Source organism: Bos grunniens, chromosome 10 (genome assembly GCF_055505025.1).
Source record: "Bos grunniens cultivar Pamir isolate PY7600 chromosome 10, Bosgru_T2T1.0, whole genome shotgun sequence".
Taxonomy (NCBI): Eukaryota; Metazoa; Chordata; class Mammalia; order Artiodactyla; family Bovidae; genus Bos; species Bos grunniens.
This window is the reverse complement of record NC_141174.1, coordinates 68,424,342-68,444,762: the sequence shown is the minus strand read 5'-3', so window position 1 is coordinate 68,444,762 and position 20,421 is coordinate 68,424,342. Positions and strand designations below refer to the sequence as shown.

The 20,421-nt window shown below is 39.5% G+C and overlaps 1 protein-coding gene and 1 long non-coding RNA gene across 20 annotated transcripts in view; one reads left to right on the top strand and one right to left on the bottom strand.

Moving 5' to 3' along the window:
- Positions 1-9,024, top strand: part of LOC147364778 (uncharacterized) — a 32,450-nt gene extending 23,426 nt beyond the window's left edge. The window contains exons 4-5 of the long non-coding RNA XR_015134983.1: positions 6,374-7,185; positions 7,520-9,024. This is a non-coding gene — a long non-coding RNA (uncharacterized LOC147364778). The remainder of the gene's footprint in view (positions 1-6,373; positions 7,186-7,519) is intronic.
- LOC147364777 (uncharacterized) overlaps positions 1-20,421 on the bottom strand; it is a 559,335-nt gene that overhangs the window by 267,589 nt on the left and 271,325 nt on the right. The gene's annotated exons all lie outside the window — the stretch shown is intronic.

Below are 20,421 nucleotides of genomic sequence, written 5' to 3'. Positions count from 1 at the left end.
TTTCATATATGCACACACATACAAAAACTCACTAGAGGGCTATACCTCAAAATGCTATCATTGAATGGTGGGGTTACAAGTAATTTATATTCTCTCCTCTTAGGCTTTTCTGTGTTCATATACACCAAAGAATTTTACGCAGATTTAAGATAATTTTTAATTGAAGAAAATGATATTAAAATCATAAAGACAAAGAGTAAGGTAATTATAACAGAATAAAGTATTTTATCTATGTTTCTCAAGAGACACTTCTCTTTTAAAAATATTCTTACAGTTCTTTAACCACATCCTCCTTAAATTCAAGCACCAAGACACAGTTGGTTGGAAATAGTTGCTGGCAATCGTCAATTTTAATTTAGTTCCTGGAAATCTGCACTTTAACAGCTGGGAAAATGGACAACTGTATATTAGTGGATTCACTTTGTCTTATGAACCCAGGTCTAAATTGCTCATATTTAGCTATTGGAAAGTTCCTGGTATGAGCAGAGGGAGGTTTAGAATTTAACGATGTCAACAGCATTAAAAAAAAAAAAAAAATCTCTAGTTTAATCTGCCCCAGAGGAGACGGAGGGAAAAAGAAAAAAAAACTCAACCTTGGCAACTCCAGGGCATTTTCTATAACTAGACACATATAACTCTCCTGGAATGAAATGGATGTTTAATCCATTTTCCTTCCCTGTGCTTTTAGTCTACTGTTGCATCCAAGTCTTAAAGCATTTCTACGGCTAGTTGTCAGCAATAGCACCAGACTTAGACTGGCCTGGAATGGCCTGCAGAGTGGTGAAGCAGAGACTCAACTCCCAAATATCCTCCACTTAGGAGAAGATCATGAAATATCCCGAGACCCTTGGGTTCTTTGAGAACCACATGTTCTAGGACAAGCTACTCAACATCCCTGTGTCTCAATTCTTCCTCCAAAAGATAGGGACAGTAATGCCAATGCTAGGAAGATCCAACAAGGAATAATCTTTACAAGGAGACAAAATGGTTTAGGGAGAAAAAAGCTGTACAAATGTCCTGCCATTGCAATAATGCTACACTGAGAAAGCCATTGGTTTTAGCATACTGAGACTGGAGAGTCTTCACTGGGCATCCTCAAAGGTTAGCAACTTCAGGAATGACCTTTCTGTTAGACGTTTGCAGCCACTGGATTGTGCTGACAAAGGGGGTTGGAAAAGAAGACTTCTTACAAAACCAAAACCTAACGAGAACTGAAAAAAAGAACAATCCACGCTTCTACCCTATGTCCTCTAATATCTACTCTTTTAACCATGATGGCAGAAAAAGTACAAATCAACTAACTTATTCAAATGTGCACCGCCAGAGTCATGTATTTTTCCTTCAGTGATTTTCCTGGTAATTCTTTTTCCTCACATCTGTCCTCTTGTCCTGGGTAATATCTCTTTCCTGTCCAAGCTCACTCACCCTTACCTTTCTTCACTTCTTGACATTTCTGCAGAGTAAACCACAAGCACAATTAAAATGAAAAGCTTATAAATGAAGATAATCATGTCTACTGAAGAAAAGAAAAGAACTGAGGAGGGATGCTCCTCGACAGTTTTTCTGTGTTGAGACTGACTTAGTGGGTGACCTGGGCTAGGAGACTTGAAGATATATTCATTAAATACATGCCCTTATCACTTTAGGAGAATCTTAGCAGTATGTCCAATCAAAGAATCTAAAATACTACATCTCTGGTCTTACAATGACTTGCTATTATGGCACCCCACTCCACTACTCTTGCCTGGAAAAATCCCATGGACGGAGGAGCCTGGTAGGCTGCAGTGCGTGGGGTCGCTAAGAGTCGAGCACGACTGAGCGACTTCACTTTGACTTTTCATTTTCATGCATTGAAGAAGGAAATGGCAACCCACTCCAGTGTTCTTGCCTGGAGAATCCCAGGGACGGCGGGGCCTGGTGGGCTGCCGTCTATGGGGTCGCACAGAGTCGGACATGACTGAAGCAACTTAGCAGCAGCAAGGGAAATGTTATAGGAGCATGCTCACAGTTTTTCCCAAAAGCTGTCCACCAACAGCACAACCATTCCTATCACACATGTATTCTTTCACTAACATTTTTCCAAAGAGATGAAAGAAAAACAAAAAATTCATCCATTTGCTTTTTTCAAATAACTATAAACCCACAATGATATTTACATTCAATATGGGAGAGGTATAAAGAATAGGGCTCTAAATATGGGCTTTGGTGTTTGGTTTTAAGTGTTGATTCCATCACTTGCTAGCTGTATTTGTTTCCAAGGGTTGCTGAAACAGATTACCACAAATGGGGTGGTTTATATAACAAATTATTTTCTCACAACTCTAGAAGCCAGAAGTCTAAGATCAAGGTGTTGCCAGAGGTGCTTTCTTCAGGAGATTCTGAGGGCGAATCCATTTCGTGCCTCTTAGCTTCTGCTGATGGCCAATAATCTTGGATGTTTCTTGTCTTGTAGATGCAGCACGCCAGTGTCTGCTGCCATCTTCATATGGCCTCCTCTGTGTGAGACACAAATATCTTTCTCCTTTCTTCTATAAGGAGGATGGTTGTTGGATTCAGGGTCCACCCTAAATCAAGGGGGGTTCCTAAGTAGCTCAGATGGTAAAGAATCTGCCTGCAATGCAGAAGACCCGGGCTCAATCCCTGGGTCGGGAAGATCCCCTGAAGAAGGGCATGGCAACCCATTCCACTATTCTTGCCAGGAGAATCCCATGGACAGAGGAGCTTGGCAGGCTACAGTCTATGGGATCGCAAAGAGCTGGACACAACTGAAGCGACTTAGCACATATACTAAATCTAGGATAATAATCATGTCAAGATCCTTGATTTAATTACATCTACAAAGACCTTATTTCTAAATAAAGTCACATTCACAAGTACTGGGCATTAGGACTTGGACATATCTTTTTGAAACTACCATCTTTCCCACTCCACCAGCTGTGTGACCTGCTGTGTCACCTTTAAGTCTCAATTTCCTTATCTATAGGGTAGGGATACTAATTACAATATTGTAGAATCATGTGGAAGTCGCTCAGTCGTGTCCAACTCTTTGCAACCCCATGGACTAGAGCCCACCAGGCTCTGTCCATGGGGTTTTCCGGCAAGAGTACTGGAGTGGGTTACCATTCCTTTCTCCAGGGGATCAAACCTGGGTCTCCTGTACTGCAAGCAGATTCTTTACCATCTGAGCCACCAGAGAAGCCCAATCGTAATCAAGTTTAAGTAAGATAATAGTTATAAAGTGCTTCATTATAAAGTGTATATTGCTTGATTTCTAGTAAACACTCAATGATTGTCAGCTGCTGGTATTATTAGTATTATCATTATTTCACTATTAAGCTTCTTGCAAGATTTAGAGATAACAAAGCACAAATATTTTCCCAACAGTCTTATCTCCAGGAAAGGATGGATGCACACTGACTATAGACCTGGCTTTAACTTTTGTAACTCACCAAGTCCTTAATATTATTAAGTACATGGTTGCTGAGACCCTGAGATTATAGGGTACAGACTACAGCTGATACCTGCTGTGCTGATATAGATGTAGAGATGGGCTTTCTACTCTGGAAAATAGTAGGAGGTTCCTCAAAAGGAGTTGCCATATCATCCAGCAGTCGCATGCCTGAGCACGTATCTGGGACAAAACTGTAATTCAAAAGAACACATGCCCCTCTATGTTCATAGCAGCACTACTCACAATAGCCAAAACTGGAAACAACCTAACTGCCCACTGACAGATGAATGGATAAAGAAGATATTACATATATGCAAAGGAATACCGTAAAAAAAGAGTGAAATAATGCTATCTGTAAAAACCTGGACGGACTCAGAGATGATCACACTAAGTCAGTCAGAAAGATAAATACCACATGATAACATTTATATGTGGAATCTAAAATATAACACAGATGAACCTATCTGAAACAGAAACAGACTCACAAAAACAGGACAAACTATGGTTGCCAAGGGGGATGAGGTGCAGGAGAGCGATGAATCGGAATTTGGGGATTAGCAGATGCAAACTATTATATATAGAATGGATAAGAACAAGGTCCTACTGTATAGCACAGGGAATTCTATTCAATAGCCTGTGATAAACAATAATGGAAAAGAATATAAAAATGTATATTTATGTCTAACTGAATCATGCTGCTCTACAGCAGAAATGAACGCAACTATACTTCAATAAAATAATTTTTTTAAAAAGACTGGCTTTCTTTTTCCTTTTCAAAACCAGCCTTCTCTCCTATCCTCTCTTCTGGAACTTCCCAAGAAAATAACAAGTAAAGAGATGCTATTGTTCTAGGATTTCTGAGAGGATGCTTATGCTAAAGTTTTCCACTCTGACAAGTGAAGCATCACTTAAAATCCCTGGCCACCAATGTGACATTAGACAGAGGCAGCAGCAGGAAACTTTCTACTAATATTTCCCACTCCCTCTAGTTTCCCATCACTCTTCTACATGAAAGTGAAAGTCAATCAGTCACGTCCAACTCCTTGCGACCCCATGGGCTATACAGTCCATGGAATTCTCCAGGCCAGAATACTGGAGTGGGTGGCCTTTCCCTTCTCCAGGGGATCTTCCCAACCCAGGGATCAAACCCAAGTCTCCCACATTGCAGGCAGAATCTGTATCAGCTGAGCCACAGGGAAGCCCAAGAATACTGGAGCGGGTAGTCTATCCCTTCTCCAATAGATCTTCTTGATCCAGGAATCGAACTGGGATCTCCTGCATTGCAGGTGAATTCTTTACCAACTGAGCTATGAAGGAAGCCCCTTACTCTTCTATACTTTGACTCATTAGAGTACATGAAGGTATAAATTATAGATTAGATGCAAAATTCATTCTTCCCACAGTGTCAGCCACCACCAGCAGAAGTCAGTATTGTCACAAAATGGGAATGAATTCCAAAGGAATCAATTAAAACACCAAGGGCAGTATTGTAACATGGAAGCAGCTTTATATTTTACTATAAGTTAATCATTAAAGTGATGTTGCCTATAAGCTTAAAATACACATAATGACCTATCTCTGAGAACCCTGCCTCCCAGGCAATGAGAATTAAGCTAATTGTTTAGCTTACAGGAAAGTTCCTGACCAGGACCATATGTGAATGACTGCAGAAAGGAAGAAATTAACACATCCCCTCTGGAGGCTGATGGGGACCAGGATATGTTTGAAGAAGCCTGAATCCTAACTCAGGCAAGATGGCTCTTTGGGACATGAGCTCACCATCTCTTCGGTTTGCCAGCTTTCTGAACAGAGTCACTGCTCCTTCCCCTAACAACTCGATTTATTGGCCTGTTGGGTGGCAAGCAGTAGGAGCTTGGGCTCTATAACAAACAAAATAAGAATGAATTTCAAAGAAATTGATTAGAACACCAAGTGCAATATTAATGAATAGAATATCTATCAGAGTAATGTGGTAGGCATTACAAAGAAAAAGAAACACAAATAAGAACTGAGTACAGCAAAAATTTGTCACCATACCGTGTTTTGTAGTCATTTAAAGTATGTAAAACTTTTCTCAGAATTTTCTCCTAAGTCCTTACTTTTGTTTACTTATCTACAGGACAGAATACCTAGCAGGTAGAGGTTTTGTTCACAAGATTGAACAAGATACACATCCACAAATAACTGGTTGTTGAGTTCCAAACTTCCATTCCATTTACTGAGTAGTTTCATATATTTGGTCAAAACAGCTTCCCCAAATTTTATATAAATGTGATCTTCAACATATATACATGTATTAATTAATTTTACTCCAAACCTTTAAGGATTCATTTAAATAAAGCCTAGTGAAAAGGTTAATAACAAAAGCTTAACACAATAAAAAGTCAGAATTGGGTAGGAAGAGAATTTTTTATTTTTTAAATTCTTAAATAAACAAACAAACAAAAAACATATAAGGAGGCTCTCTGCTGCCACACTGCAAGCTTTGAAAGGGTTTAAAGTGAAAAGCTCTTAGGAGGTTTCTGACTTAAAAAAGAAAAGATATATTTTTAGTGCCTAAGATCCAAAGATGTGAAGATAAGGGAAAACATAAGCCGTTTCTTTGTTTGGATTTAGCTGCAATTTTTTTTTTTTTTTTTCTTTCTGAAATCTGCTCTATTTGGAGTTGACAGGGTGAATGAGTGGTCCTGCTGGTCTGGTGGTTACATGATCCTATGCAAAATGCAGATGGCAGGAGAAGTCATTCCCCATATGCCCTGGCTTGGACCATCCCCCGTGCTCTCTACAGAAAGGGATCATTCCATCCAACTCTGTGGTCAGTGGCAAAACGATTTGTTGAACTGCCCCAAAGCACAGAGCTTGGCCTACTGATGAACTGACAATTCAAGGGGTCAAACAAACGATTTTGTGTTTTCTTCCCAGGAAAAAAGAATTTTAATTCTGGAATTCTGATGAACCCATTATGGAAACTGAAATCTAAGATAGTAATACATTGAGTGACTACAACTCTGGAGTGACAGAATCGTGAAATACAAAGGGAAATGATGTCCCGGATCCAAATATGCAGCCAGAAATTGAATTGTCACAACTCGTCTTGTATGAGGGCAGCTTTGCCTCAATATTTAAGCAGAAGCAAAACCTTGGCTGTATGTTCCCTTTTGGAAAGTCACCCCAGCTCCACACGGTTATCTAATACTAAATCTTCTTCTAGAAAATAAAGTGAGAATCACTGTACTGATTTCCAACTAAATGCTAAATGCACATCCAGAACCAAAGTTGTGTCTAGCACTTAAAACATTCAAAAAACAAATACTAAGCTGTTTGACATACTTCTTCAAGATGTTGGCCTTTTGGAAATCTTGGGGAATGCTATGACAAGAATCAAAGTCAGAAACACATGTAGCGTCCATCTTTTTTAACAGACTTAGAAAATTCACAGAATCTTCGAAGGACAGAAACAGAGGGGAAAATAGAGCTGTGGAAGTCAAAATGAAGTGGGTCGACTTATTCAAAGAGAAGGACAAAAATTCATAGATGATCAAGGAACAGATTTTTTTTTTTCTCTCCATCTTATCACGTTCAAGCTCCTTGCTAGGTTTTGAGTTTGGAGAACAAACATCAGTCACACTCTCCAAGAATATTGCCATCAAGAGAAGTCTATGCCTTCATTTGGAACTTCAGAAGATTACAGGTTTGCCAGAAGTCCCTGTACTATCTTGAATACGCTGACACAAGTAAGTGATTAATATCTCAGCAGATACAAAGTCTAGGCCAGTAGTGTATTTAGTCCATTTCTCACGCTCCGTCTCACCAGAGAGTCCTTTTGGACCTTTCCCTCACTGCCTCCAAGAGGGGTATAAAGATATAGACAATTATCCCTTTGGGGACTCTGGAAAATCAGAGAAAAAATAATTAGAAGTTAAATGAAATTAGAGGATATCCTTAGTCATGGTAAAGGACATGAAATACTTCACTACCAGGGATATGAACCCCAAATGGAGTCTAAAAAGACTAGTTGACAGTTCTGTTTTTTTTAAATGTGATGATAGCTTGTGTCTGTTCACACAGAGTGTATGCCTTTCCATTTTGAAGATTTGGGGATGAGAAGAATGACACAAAATGCAGCATGGACCACGAATGAAAATTGCTTTGGACGTGCAAACCCAGGAGATGCCAGGCTCTGACACTCCTATTTCTTTCTTTGATCTGACTCTTCAAACATGATCCATGTACTGGCAAGTTTCTCTCATGTCCCTGGTAAGCTTCAAAGTAAACCTCTGGTTTACTTGGCCCCAAGATCTCTACATTGGCTTTCCAACCCATTGTTTTTATGTATGAATAAGAAAAGACTATTTAGTGGTCATGCTACATATGGTTTTCATATTGTCCCTTAATCACTCAGTTTGAAAATAAATCGAAGAGGAATGGAGTTAAAGTTCTTGGGATTGGGGTGAGAGCTTCAGACTCCTATAAGGCAACATTAATGTGTAGAGCATTTAATGCAATTCTGGAACATCTGCAGGGCAGCTGTCTTGTGTAGCCTAAGTTCACACTAACCTTTCATTACATGTCCCCACAGAATGAAAAACATATATGTGGGGGTGGGGCTGGGAGGGGAAGTGTGTTCATGTGTGTGTGTATGTGTATAATTGATGTTGCTTAAATTAAAAACAATGACAAATGACTTGAGCCTGTTTTAAAAATCTGACTATGAATACTCACCAGGGATACACTGAGTAATTATTAATGACTCAAGAAGTTTGTTCTCCATGTATGCTGGAAAAGAGAAATTATCAACTGTCTTCAAGGCAAGATAAAACAGCTATATGATTCAAATATCCAGCTAAGCTGGAAAAGCCTGACTAACCTGAAGGATGAGCCTGTCTGAATATCTGCTCAGGGTCTATGGTAATCTCAGCTCCCTTTCTCCCTCTTAGTCTTGGCCTCTCTGTGGGTAGAGGCCCACCACTCAAGACCACATCTTGGTTTCTCCTCCCAAGGTTTCAGTCTGTGGCCATGTAACTCTGCTGCTGCTTTTGATTCTGTCTCTCCAGCTAATCATTCAGCAGAGTTGTTGCCCCCAAAACACCCACCCTCTACCTTTAGAATGATCAGAACCTTTCTATAACCTGTTGATTCTTATTTTTTTCATGCTCTCCCCAATTCAGGAAATACCAAATTAAATAGGATTCCTTACTAGAGGATTCCTCAAAGCCTTCACCTTGCCAAAGTGTATTATGGATCCAGGAGGGATAAAGCAGGTTTGGTCCAGTTGGCTCTTTCCCTGGGGCTTAAACAATTTTTTAACTCATAAAATAAAATTGACTTGTGTTTATTTTTTTCCTACCACTCAAAATATTTGAATGTTTGAGTCAGCCCTCCATAATAATAGAGCAATAGTAGAGCATTCATAGAGTACTTAAAGGATGCTATGGAAAAAAATTCAGAAAAAAATAGTTCATCTAATTTTGAGGAATGTGAAATATTAATACTCAAGCCATTTCTGAAAATTTGCTATTTTGTTCATGCAGATCCTTTATGAAGAATAAAAATAAAAATAAAGGTAAAAATTATTTTTGTATTTTATTCTTTTTAATTTTATTCAATTGCTGTCACTTGCTGTCACTAACAAGTAAGAAAAATGTCTTTCAAAGGCTTCCCAATATCAGCTATGTCAAGAATGGCAGGGCATACCTAGGCAGTGTCACCAAAATAAAAAGGAAAGATACAAATCTACTAAATACCTAGACAATGAGTCAATCAGGATTGAGTGCCTTGAGCTGAAACAAGCAGGGGTGGAAATGACTAAAATAAAGGACAGCCAGGCTACTGAAGTAAATTATAGCTGGTAATGAAATTAAACTCTTAAATTCAAGGTTTTTAAAATTTGTTTTGGGGTGAGTGTGTATGTGGGTTATGTAAAGGGCATAGGTTTGGAGGTAAGGTTTTCAATGGTACAGAAACAAACAGGCTGGAAATTTTTAGTCAAATAAGTGCGGAGTGGAGAGCGCATCCAGATGGAAAATTAAAATTAAGTTTAAAAACAACCTAAGGGATCCAAAGGCCTGCAAAAGGAATATTCTATGACTGGAGAACATGGCTAAGACATACATAACTTCATCACTATGCAGATCGTACAATATTTCTTGTGCAGCCTAATAAAATGTGCCCAAAGATAGCATTCTAAGCTACACAGAAAATACCAAAGCCCAGACATACTTCACTGCCAGTCTCTGGGCAGGCTGGCTTAAGGCAAGATGTTCTGGAACACCTGGTTGGCTGGCAGACTGTCCCTGACTGCAGCATTTGAGGACCAAAAAGGCATTTATTTCAGCTTCTCTGATCCTTTCATATGGTAAAGAAGCAATCAAAGAATACTGGCTTTATTTTTTTTAAAGCACTGGTTTTGATCCACTTGAAAGGAAATGGTGGGGGTGCTAGGAGAGAAGAGGAGTAATGTGTTTCACAGCTTCAAATCAAGCGCTGTTGGAAAAAATGTCCAGAAAGCAATTCAGAGTGAAAATATTTGCTTTCTGGCTAAATAGCCAGTAGCTTTTTATTGCAAAATGGAAATAAACAGTCCTCCTCATTTATACCAAAAAAGGGCAATCTACAAATAGCCCAAATCCCAAAATAAAGGTATTGCCCAACAGACTACAACATGATTCACTGAGGTCTTGACTTCAATTTCCTCAATGGTTACAGTACATAGATTGGAGTGGGCTGGAGTTGTGATTAATAAAAGTCTCAAGTATTCTCAGTTTTACCCCATAGGGTCATGGCCAGTGGATCTGTGCCTTTCACTTTGTTAATTGGACAGATGCCCTCTCTCCTTTACAGTGCCCTGGGATGTTAAAACCCATGTCCAGACAATATGCAATGACAGTAATAACAAATTAAATGAGAGATATTTCTACGAAACTGTTCTATTTAATGGCAAGTAGCTTACAAAAGAGAGGATGAAAAATAGACACAAAGTCAATGATGTTTACCATGAGAAAATAAAAGATAATGAGGAAAATGGCAGGTATAGTAATTCCTTTCTATATTTCTAAAATAGCACTCACTCATTTGACAATGTATTGAATACCTACCACAATGGCACTGGAGATATGGAGAAGAGTAAAAAGCAACTGGAGGTGATGGAATTCCAGTTGAGCTATTTCAAATCCTGGAAGATGATGCTATGGAAGTGCTGCACTCAATATGCCAGCAAATTTGGAAAACTCAACAGTGGCCACAACACTGGAAAAGGTCCATTTTCATTCCAATCCCAAAGAAAGGCAATGCCAAAGAATGCTCAAACTACTGCACAATTGTACTCATCTCACATGCTGGTAAAGTAATGCTCAAAATTCTCCAAGCCAGGCTTCAGCAATACATGAACCGTGAATTTCCAGATGTTCACGTTGGTTTTAGAAAAGGCAGAGGAACCAGAGATCAAATTGCCAACATCTGCTGGATCATGGAAAAAGGAAGAGAGCTCCAGAAAAACATCTATTTCTGCTTTATTGACTATGCCAAAGCCTTTGACTGTGTGGATCACAACAAACTGTGGAAAATTTTGAAAAAGATGGGAATACCAGACCACCTGACCTGCCTCTTGAGAAACCTATATGCAGGTCAGGAAGCAACAGTTAGAACTGGACATGGAACAACAGACTCGTTCCAAATAGGAAAAGGAGTACGTCAAGGCTATATATTGTCACCCTGCTTATTTAACTTATATGCAGAGTAAATCATGAGAAACGCTGGGCTGGAAGAAGCACAAGGTGGAATCAAGATTGCCGGGAGAAATATCAATAACCTCAGACATGCAGATGACACCACCCTTATGGCAGAAAGTGAAGAGCAACTAAAAAGCCTCTTGATGAAAGTGAAAGTGGAGAGTAGAAAAGTTGGCTTAAAGCTCAACATTAAGAAAACGAAGATCATGGCATCCAGTCCCATAATGGGAAATAGATGGGGAAACAGTGGAAACAGTGTCAGACTTTATTTTTCTGGGCTCCAAAATCACTGCAGATGGTGGTTGCAGCCAGGAAATTAAAAGACGCTTACTCCTTGGAAGGAAAGTTATGACCAACCTAGATAGCATATTCAAAAGCAGAGACATTACTTTGCCAACAAAGGTCCATCTAGTCAAGGCTATGGTTTTTCCAGTGGTCATGTATGGATGTGAAGTTGGACTGTGAAGAAAGCTGAGTGCCAAAGAATTGATGCTTCTGAACTGTGGTGTTGGAAAAGATTCTTGAGAGTCCCTTGGACTGCAAGGAAATCCAACCAGTCCATTCTAAAGATCAGTCCTGGGTGTTCTTTGGAAGGACTGATGCTACAGCTGAAACTCCAATACTTTGGCCACCTCATGTGAAGAGTTGACTCATTGGAAAAGACTCTGATGCTGGGAGGGATTAGGGGGCAGAAGGAGAAGGGGACAACAGAGGATGAGATGGCTGGATGGCATCACTGACTCGATGGACATGAGTTTGGGTGATCTCCGGGAATTGGTGATGGACAGGGAGGCCTGGCGTGCTGCGATTCATGGGGTCACAAAGAGTTGGACACGACTGAGCGACTGAACTGAACTGAAAATGTCATTACTTTGTCAGGAAGACAGAAGTCAAGATGCTCATGTGTAAACACTGATGTTTTATATCTAAATAGCAGTTGAAAGGTCCCAGAGCCTTTTCAGCCACAGTATCTCACTTGGTCCTGATAAGAACCACTAGTTATAAGAATAGTCAAGGCAATATATGAGAATACAGAGTCAGAACGATGGAGTTTCTTTCCAACCTTCTGCACATAAGAATGAGATCTGAAATTTGATCTCAGATCTCCTGTTCCATCCTCTATCTAGAAAACTAAAAATAAGCTAGGTAATAAGAAGTCTTTTCGCGTTCAATCACTCCAAATATAGCTGTTTCTCTCGATCCCATACTATGCAAGTTCCCTCTTGCCCTGGAAGCCAAGTCATGATAAAAAGAATGATCTCAGACTATCTCAACTACACATGAGACAAAAATCTTCATCAGAGCAAGCATAACACCCTGAGGAATTATTCACAGTGACTAATATGACAAATAAAGAATTTGGAAATCTAAATTGTGAATGTTGCCCATGAATTCATCCCCTGAAGTCATATTTAGTAAGAATCTACTATGTCCCATGTGCTTCCCAGGCACAAGGGCTTTAAGACTGATGAAGACTGTCAAGCTCTCTATTTTCATGAGAAGGAAACAATAAGCAAGAGACAAATGAGTACAATAATTGCAGTTGGTGTTAGTGCTTTTAAAAATAGTCTGATGAGGTGATAAGATGAAGAAACATTGGAAGGGGAGGGTAGGATGTTAGATCAGATGGTCCTGGAAGGTGTCTTTGCAAAAGTAACACTTGAGCTGAGAATGTGAAACTTCCAGGATATGGAAACCTGGGACAGAGCACTTTCACCTGAAGGAGCAGCAAGGGCAGGTCAGGGAGTAAATGAGCCTGAAGCACATCATAGTGAATAAGACAGTTGGTCCAAGAGGAGGTTGGAGGCCAGCGTGGACAGGTCCTTGGAAGCAGTGGTAAAAAGATGGGATCTCTTTTCTAAGGGTAATGTGAATTCACTAGAGGATTTAAGGGAATAAAGTTATCTGATTTCAGCAAATTATTCATGAAATGAATCCTAGAACCTCCAAATACTGGGAAAGATGCTCTTGAGTAATCATCTGGCATATTATTTGCCTGATGATGGAAATGTATCTGAATAACTAGCACAAGCATGGTGGGGCAGTCACAGGCGCCACTCTGATTCAGAGCCTTGCTATCTACTTATGGAACCCACAGATTTGCAATGTGGTCCTTGTACAAAAGATCTCAGGCAACCATGAAGAGTGAGTCCAGGGGGAGCCCTCGTGGACTCAGTCTGGCATTTATCACAGCCACGGTTGCAGAGGCAAGTTTGTGAAGCTGAGTTGACACACAGCAGGAACATGCAGGCATTGTTTTCTGGGGTTTCTTCTTCCATATTGTCTCCCAGGAAACAGACTCAGTGACACAATCCTTTTCTCCATTTCTAATTTCCGCCATCAATGGCCAGTGATTATCTAAATGGGATTTCTCAAGTATGTCTTCAGTGTATTGAGGCTGAAGTAGTAGGCGTAAAGCATGTTTTTAAGCAAGAACTACCTTCCGTATAATGATCAATTCTTTCACTTATCCAGCCTGTCATCTGTTACCCGTAAGCAGTTCCACATGCATTGGTTTATATTTGAGATACGAGACTATTCAGCCGTGGCATCCATTTGGTAACATCAGGCACATGTTTTAAACATGTTTAACATTATTGCCCTATTACATCTTGCCACAGAGCACTCCTTCCTAAGAATACAATGCTTTTTGTGAATACCACCTCATTAATCCTGGGAGAGGCAGTGACTATCATTCTCTCTGTATTCTACCAATAAGGAAAAACCACTGAGAGATTCAGAGTGAGCCAAGATGATGAGCAGCTACTTAATGGCAGAATGGTGAATGAATTCCTGGTTCTACTTGAGCTGATGCCATTACATTCTGCCCCACCTACCCTGGACCAATACGTGAAGCACTAGCAAATAAACTACCTAACATCCATCCATAAACTTCACATGCTGGAGTCTTTACAATCCTAAAGAATCTGTTTGAGTCCCTACCATTCTGGAAGCTGCTTTCTTTATCAGGCAGGTTTCATTCCTTTCAGGTTCGTGCTCTAGTTTCCAACCACATTTACAAACAATAGGCACAGTCATTCAGGCTCTGAATTCAAGATCATAGGCTCCCTTCAACATTTTTACGGCTGTGTTGGACACTCACAGGGTTCTGGATGGACCAGGCACTTCAACTTAGCATAAGTCTCTGTTTTTAAACTAATCAAAACAACCCTGTAAAACTTTGAAGCAGTTCATGACTTGGATTGTTTTAATTAATGCTGGGTTTTCAGTAAACTCTGTTTGTTAGAAATTTGAAATTCTAGAATTTTGCTATCTTATGTCTTAAAATGAAGTTAAGAGATTCTTTCCAGTCTTGAATATCCTAAAAGTTACTGTTGATGTCTATGGTGCCAAGCTTTGAGTACGAATTTTTTCAGCTTTTGATAAAACTCATGATGACAGCTACCCTTTGTGGCTTGTGGAAAAGCAAAGAAAATACACAAAGAAGACCTCAGATCTAAAATTATTTGGTGGGTAACTGTGAATTTGATAACTGTGAGAAGCAAGTCACTTCCATGCATACACCAATTAACTGTAGTTGCTTTTTTCTGTCATTTTGTACCATTACCACATTTCTAAAATTACTATTCACTTTTTTTTTCAGTGAGAAAAAATGAACAATTAGAAATTCCTATGTTGGACAAAAGTAATTGGAGAACAAAGAGTCAGTCAAAGCCATCTCCCTCTTGTTCTTCTCTTATCCTCAAGTAATTAATATCTATGGCATTTTTCAGTGTACCCAACCATTTGGGCCCATGAACTGACAAAAATATTCATTAGTCTCTTATCATAGAAGTCCTATTCACCTTGTTCCAAAGCCACAAGCACATTCTCATGTGAGTTTTCCATTTTCTTGGATTTCATCGAGTTGCAAAAGACCCACTTGATGCTAGTGCCTGAATTCTAGTACTTTACTACTGTACACAGATGCTCACTCCAAGTCTTTACATGCGCATTATGCTTTGAATATACACTTAGCAGCTAATTGCCTTCAGGGAAAGGATTCAGGTGAGGATGCATGGGGCCTCTCTCTCTCTCAACATTTTCCTCTTCCCATTCTCCTTTCTACACAATACTGAGCAATGTTCAGAGGCTTGTGTTAAAGGTAGCCATGCTCATGTCTGGATTTTTTCCTAGACAGGAGTTTCCTAAAAAGATTATCCCACCAAATTACTAATACTTAAAATTCATAAAAGTGGAACAAAATGTTACAGCCACAGTGTAAATGTGAGTTCTTAGGAAAAGATAACCCATAACTGAAAGTCAAACGAAAATGTAAATATAATATCTGACAGGAGAGATAATGGGATTTAGGATCAGGAAACTAGGTTCAAGCCTCAATTCTGCCACTTTCTATCTGTGTGAATCTGCACAGATGATGTATCCTGAATCTCAGGTTGTTTGCAAAAAATGCAAAATAGTTACCTTTATAGAGATTTTACAATTTAGGAGAGAAGGAAATTCATCCATAAAACTAATCTAATCAACATTGCCAAATACAATGATCAATTTTTAGTTTTCATCTACTTCATCCACTAATCGTATTTGATATTAAGGGCCCCTCCCGCATCCTTGATATATTTTTTCACTTGGCCTCCTGGAAACCACACCCTCATTGGTTACCATCATCCTACATCAGTTGGTTGATCCTTCTCTGTCCTCTTTGCTGCTTCCTCCTTAGCTTTCTGGCATCTTAACATTTGAGTGCTCCAGGGCTCATGTTTTAAGAGGCTGAAGCCAAGCTCCTCAAACATTCAGAACCAGCAAGAGATCAAAGTCAACTCTGGGGCAGGGAGAAGAGCTGGTTGGCCTGTGTGAGGATGAAGCTCTGCTCATTGATGGATGCATGCAGAGCTTCACTGGTGAAAAGAGTGGGATGTGACCATACGGTCTAAATTATCCAGAATAACTTTTACTTTAAATAGTCTGACCTGCATGAACAAATATATATTGCAGGCTTGACCTTTGTTCAATGAGGAGGCCTTAGACACATGTCAGTGCCCCAGCTTACAACTAACAAATGAAACATCTCAAAACTTCTCTCTTACCAAAAGGATTTATGTCAGATTTACAGACTAAGAATTGAGGGGCTGAGGTTAGAATTGAAGTGGTGGCCTGGGCAAGAGGGTGATGGCAATTCAACCCAAGGCCTCCAAAATGTGGATATTCCTTGAGGTGGAGCAAGAAATCTTGGATACACATGGAATGTGTGTTGGGTAGTAGCCAATTTACATACTAGATTTCTAATCAAGATGTATTAATTCTTCAGAAATGCTGTTCTTTTACTCTGTCTTCCAGGGACAACTCAGCTCTACAGGTTTTAAAATATTCCTTGGGAGCATTATTTCTGTATTAAATTCCAGATAACTCAGCCATTAAAAAAATAAAATGAAATCCTGTTATTTACAGCAACATAGACAGAACTTGAAGGTATTATGTTAAGGGACATAAGTCAGAAGGAGAAAGACAACTACTGCATGATTTCACTCATATGTGGAATCTAAGAAAAATGAAAAATAAGACAAAAACAAACTCAGACACTAAGAACAGGTTAGTGGCTGACAGAAGGGAATAGAACTGTGCAGTGATGGATGGTAACTAGACTTGTAGTGGTGATCACTTTGTAGTGTATATACATGTTGAATTATAATGCTATATATATGAAAATTATAGAATGAAAAAAAAAAAAAAAAATCCAGATAGAGTGCAAGAGAGTAACAGGTCCAACAACAATAAATAAACTAATATTCTACCTACTTTATGCCTAACTTATGTAATTTACAAATGGCTCTCTCCAATGATCCCCATTGTAACAAGAACATACCAGTATGATCCAATTTTATAATGAATCAATCGACATTCAGAGAATAGTTAAATCAATTGCCCAAGGTTGTTCAACCAGTGGTGAAAACAAGATGCCAACAGACAACCTGACTCATTACCCACAGGCCCACTTACACCATGGAGCCTGGGTCATCGTCTAAGGCAGAGCTGTCACATGACTTTGAGCTAGTCTTGCCACTGCCCTGATGAGTATTCTGCATTAATATATATGAAAACAACAAAGGGACAGATATATCATTATATTAAAGGTTTGTCCATCTTCATGCAGTAATTGGCCCTTTTAGTATTTCAGTGCCATAAGTCACCCATTACATGGCTATTACTAAGTCAGTCCCACCAAAGACCATTAATGTCAGAAAGACCTGATATTTCATCACTAAACCATCTCCAAGAATGTTTAACACCTTGTCTGGGGCTGCATTTAATGACTACAATTATAGGGCAAGGATGACATGCAAACTGTCCTTAAATCTTATTCTAACATAACCAAACAAAACATCAACTTGATTAAGGGCTCCAGGACATTGGGTAAAAGCTACTGCCATGTGTTTTTAGGCTTCAAAGACTAATAGTTAAAGTGCTCACCATCACAAGAGGACAAAAATACATACCAGCTGCTCAGCTTTGCCTAAGCCTGTGAACTCAAGATGAAAAGAATCAAAGTAATCAGGCCTCAATAAACAAAAGCCTGGCTCAACATTAAGAAGCCCCCACTAAGGGGGCAGCACACCTCTAGCCTTTAGGTGCTTTGGGGCTTCTGGTATGGAAACATTTACTAAGAGAGTAGTATTATTTCACCAGCTGTGAGATGCTGTTAACCTCTGCTGTGTTTGAACTCCACTTGTTTGTTCTTGCCTCTGAATTTGCTTTCCTTTCCACTAAGCATATCTGGTTCCTCCTCTCCATACTGGAAAAAAAAAAAAAAATGGACCTGATTGATCCTCCTTTAAAGCCTCTTTGGGCTTCCCTTGTGGCTCAGCAGGTAAAGAATCCATCTGCAATGCAAGAGACCTGCGTTCAATCCCTGGGTTGGAAAGATCCCCTGGAGAAAGGAAAGGCTACCCACTCCAATATTCGGGCCTGGAGAATTTCATGAGCTGTATAGTCCATGGGGTTGCAAAGAGTCAGACACGACTGAGCAACTTTCACTTTCAATCAAAGGATGAAGAATATTGCCTTTGATTCTTTTATATGACTGTCATCTTTCCTTTGCAAGACGTAAGAAGTGTCCAGCACAAAACTAATATCTCTAACTGCTTCTGTTGAGAAGTGAAGAGAGGGATGATCAGCTAAATTCTGCTTAGTCTCTGTGTCCCATTTCCCTATGCCCAAGGAAGCATCTTCCAGTTCTTCTTCTCAACTTTGAGTCCTGTTTCTCAGCATCACAGCTTTAAGTCCACCTCTAGGGAGGTTGGCATTAAAACATCCTCCATCCAGGTGACACTAGACCACGCTCTTCCATGTTGGCACAGACCCTGAAAGAGGCAGTAGGGGACACTGTGGATTCATGCCTATGACACCCCCTAATGAACACACACAGGAAAGAAGAAGTTAAGTTTCTTAGGTTTCTACTTTGTAGTGGACATCTTGTCCCTTCCTATTGCTGGCAGTGCTTCCCTCTTTAAATACTCTTTTCTGGGCTTTTGTTTCTCTCGACCACACCAAAGTTTTCCCAAAGTCAATATTAAGTTATTGTGACTGGTGTGAAGGATTCAATGAATCAGATAGTGTTTTAAAACAATAGTCACCAAAGCCAGAAGCGAAAGTGAAACTCGCTCAGTCATATTGGACTCTTTGCCACCCCATGGACTATACGAATTCTCCAGGCCAGAATACTGGAGTGGGTAGCTGTTCCCTTCTCCAGGGGTTGTTCCCAACCCAGGGATCGAACCCAGGTCTCCCACATTGCAGGCGGATTCTTCACCAACCAAAGCCAGAAGTGGGGAGCAATACTTGATCCCCAGATTTAATTGGCTACCAGGTCTCAAAGATTATATGGACACATTATCTCTCAAGTTCATTCTCTTTCACTCAGGGCAGGAGCATTCCTCTGAACAAGAGTGCCCAGTAGAGGGGACATGTGAGGCTAAAGTTCAGCCAGTCACTGCCCCAAAACAGGAAGTATCAGCCCAGAGAATAGGGCATCTTTGTGTCAACCAGCACAAATTTGCTTTAACCATCATGATTGCACCTGCCTTGTTCCTGGCTCTTCCCATTTTCATACTGATCACAGGAATAGCCTAATACCTTTAGGATTGATCTATATTGAACATACACATACATACATATTCATAACAGGACAAGTTACATACAAATTTACAAATATATCATCACCAAAATTCAAATATTCAAATTAACAGCAGTAACTGAATGTGACTGAAATACTACAGGGTTGAAATTGAACCTCTTCTGCTCCAACAAGGATATGGAACATTTTTGTCATAGGACTGTCCTAGTTTGGTACTATATACCACGTGTTATGTGATGATCCTATATCCAACTATTTTTCCTCTATTAAAGGACTTCAGAACTGTGACATCACTTGGCCTTTACTAAATTTACCTTGTTTTAGTCTCATTACGTGGCAACAGTTAAGGCAGCACTGCTAATAACCAAAATAATCTTATGCTCAAACGTCTACTTGGACTTAAATCTCATGGTATTACTCAGACAGTGAAATAATCATCTACTTAATTCATAATATGCATATTTTAAAATATAATGAACCAAAATCATATGAGTTAATTTTAAAAATTAGAGCCTAAAGAGGACAGATCATCAAGTCTGAATTTTTATGTCAAGTGAAACCCAGTTAAAATTCAACTCTTCCCTTACAGATTTTAATGTTAGGTGGCTATAGGGGGACTTATTGTAGAAAACTGTTTCTCATACATTATGGCTTTAGGCTCTCCTATCAGTATACAATGGAGGGGTTATATTCTCAATGGGGAACAGATAACTGCAAACTTTTTCCATTGACTATACTTACTATCAGAAAATATCAAATGCCCTGTAAAAACAAAATAATCTTATTTTATCACTGAGACAATCTAGTGGAGGGTCAGCAAACAACAGTCTGGGAGCCAAATCCAGTCCATGCCTTGTTTTTGTACTGCCAGAGAGCCAAGAATAGTGCTCACATTATTAGGGGATTGTGAAAAGGAAAAAATGATGCACATACAACAGAGACTGTATTGTAGTTCACAAAGCCTAAAACATTTTACTATCTGGCACTGCAGATAAAACATTTTCCAACTCCCGAACTAAACAATACCCTAACAAAGAAGATTGCTAATGAAAAAGACATACAAAGAGTTATTCTTGATTTCTGCCTAAATTCGTTTTTAAGAAACAGTCATCAGAAAGAAGATGAGGGACGAATTTTACCACCCACAGGGT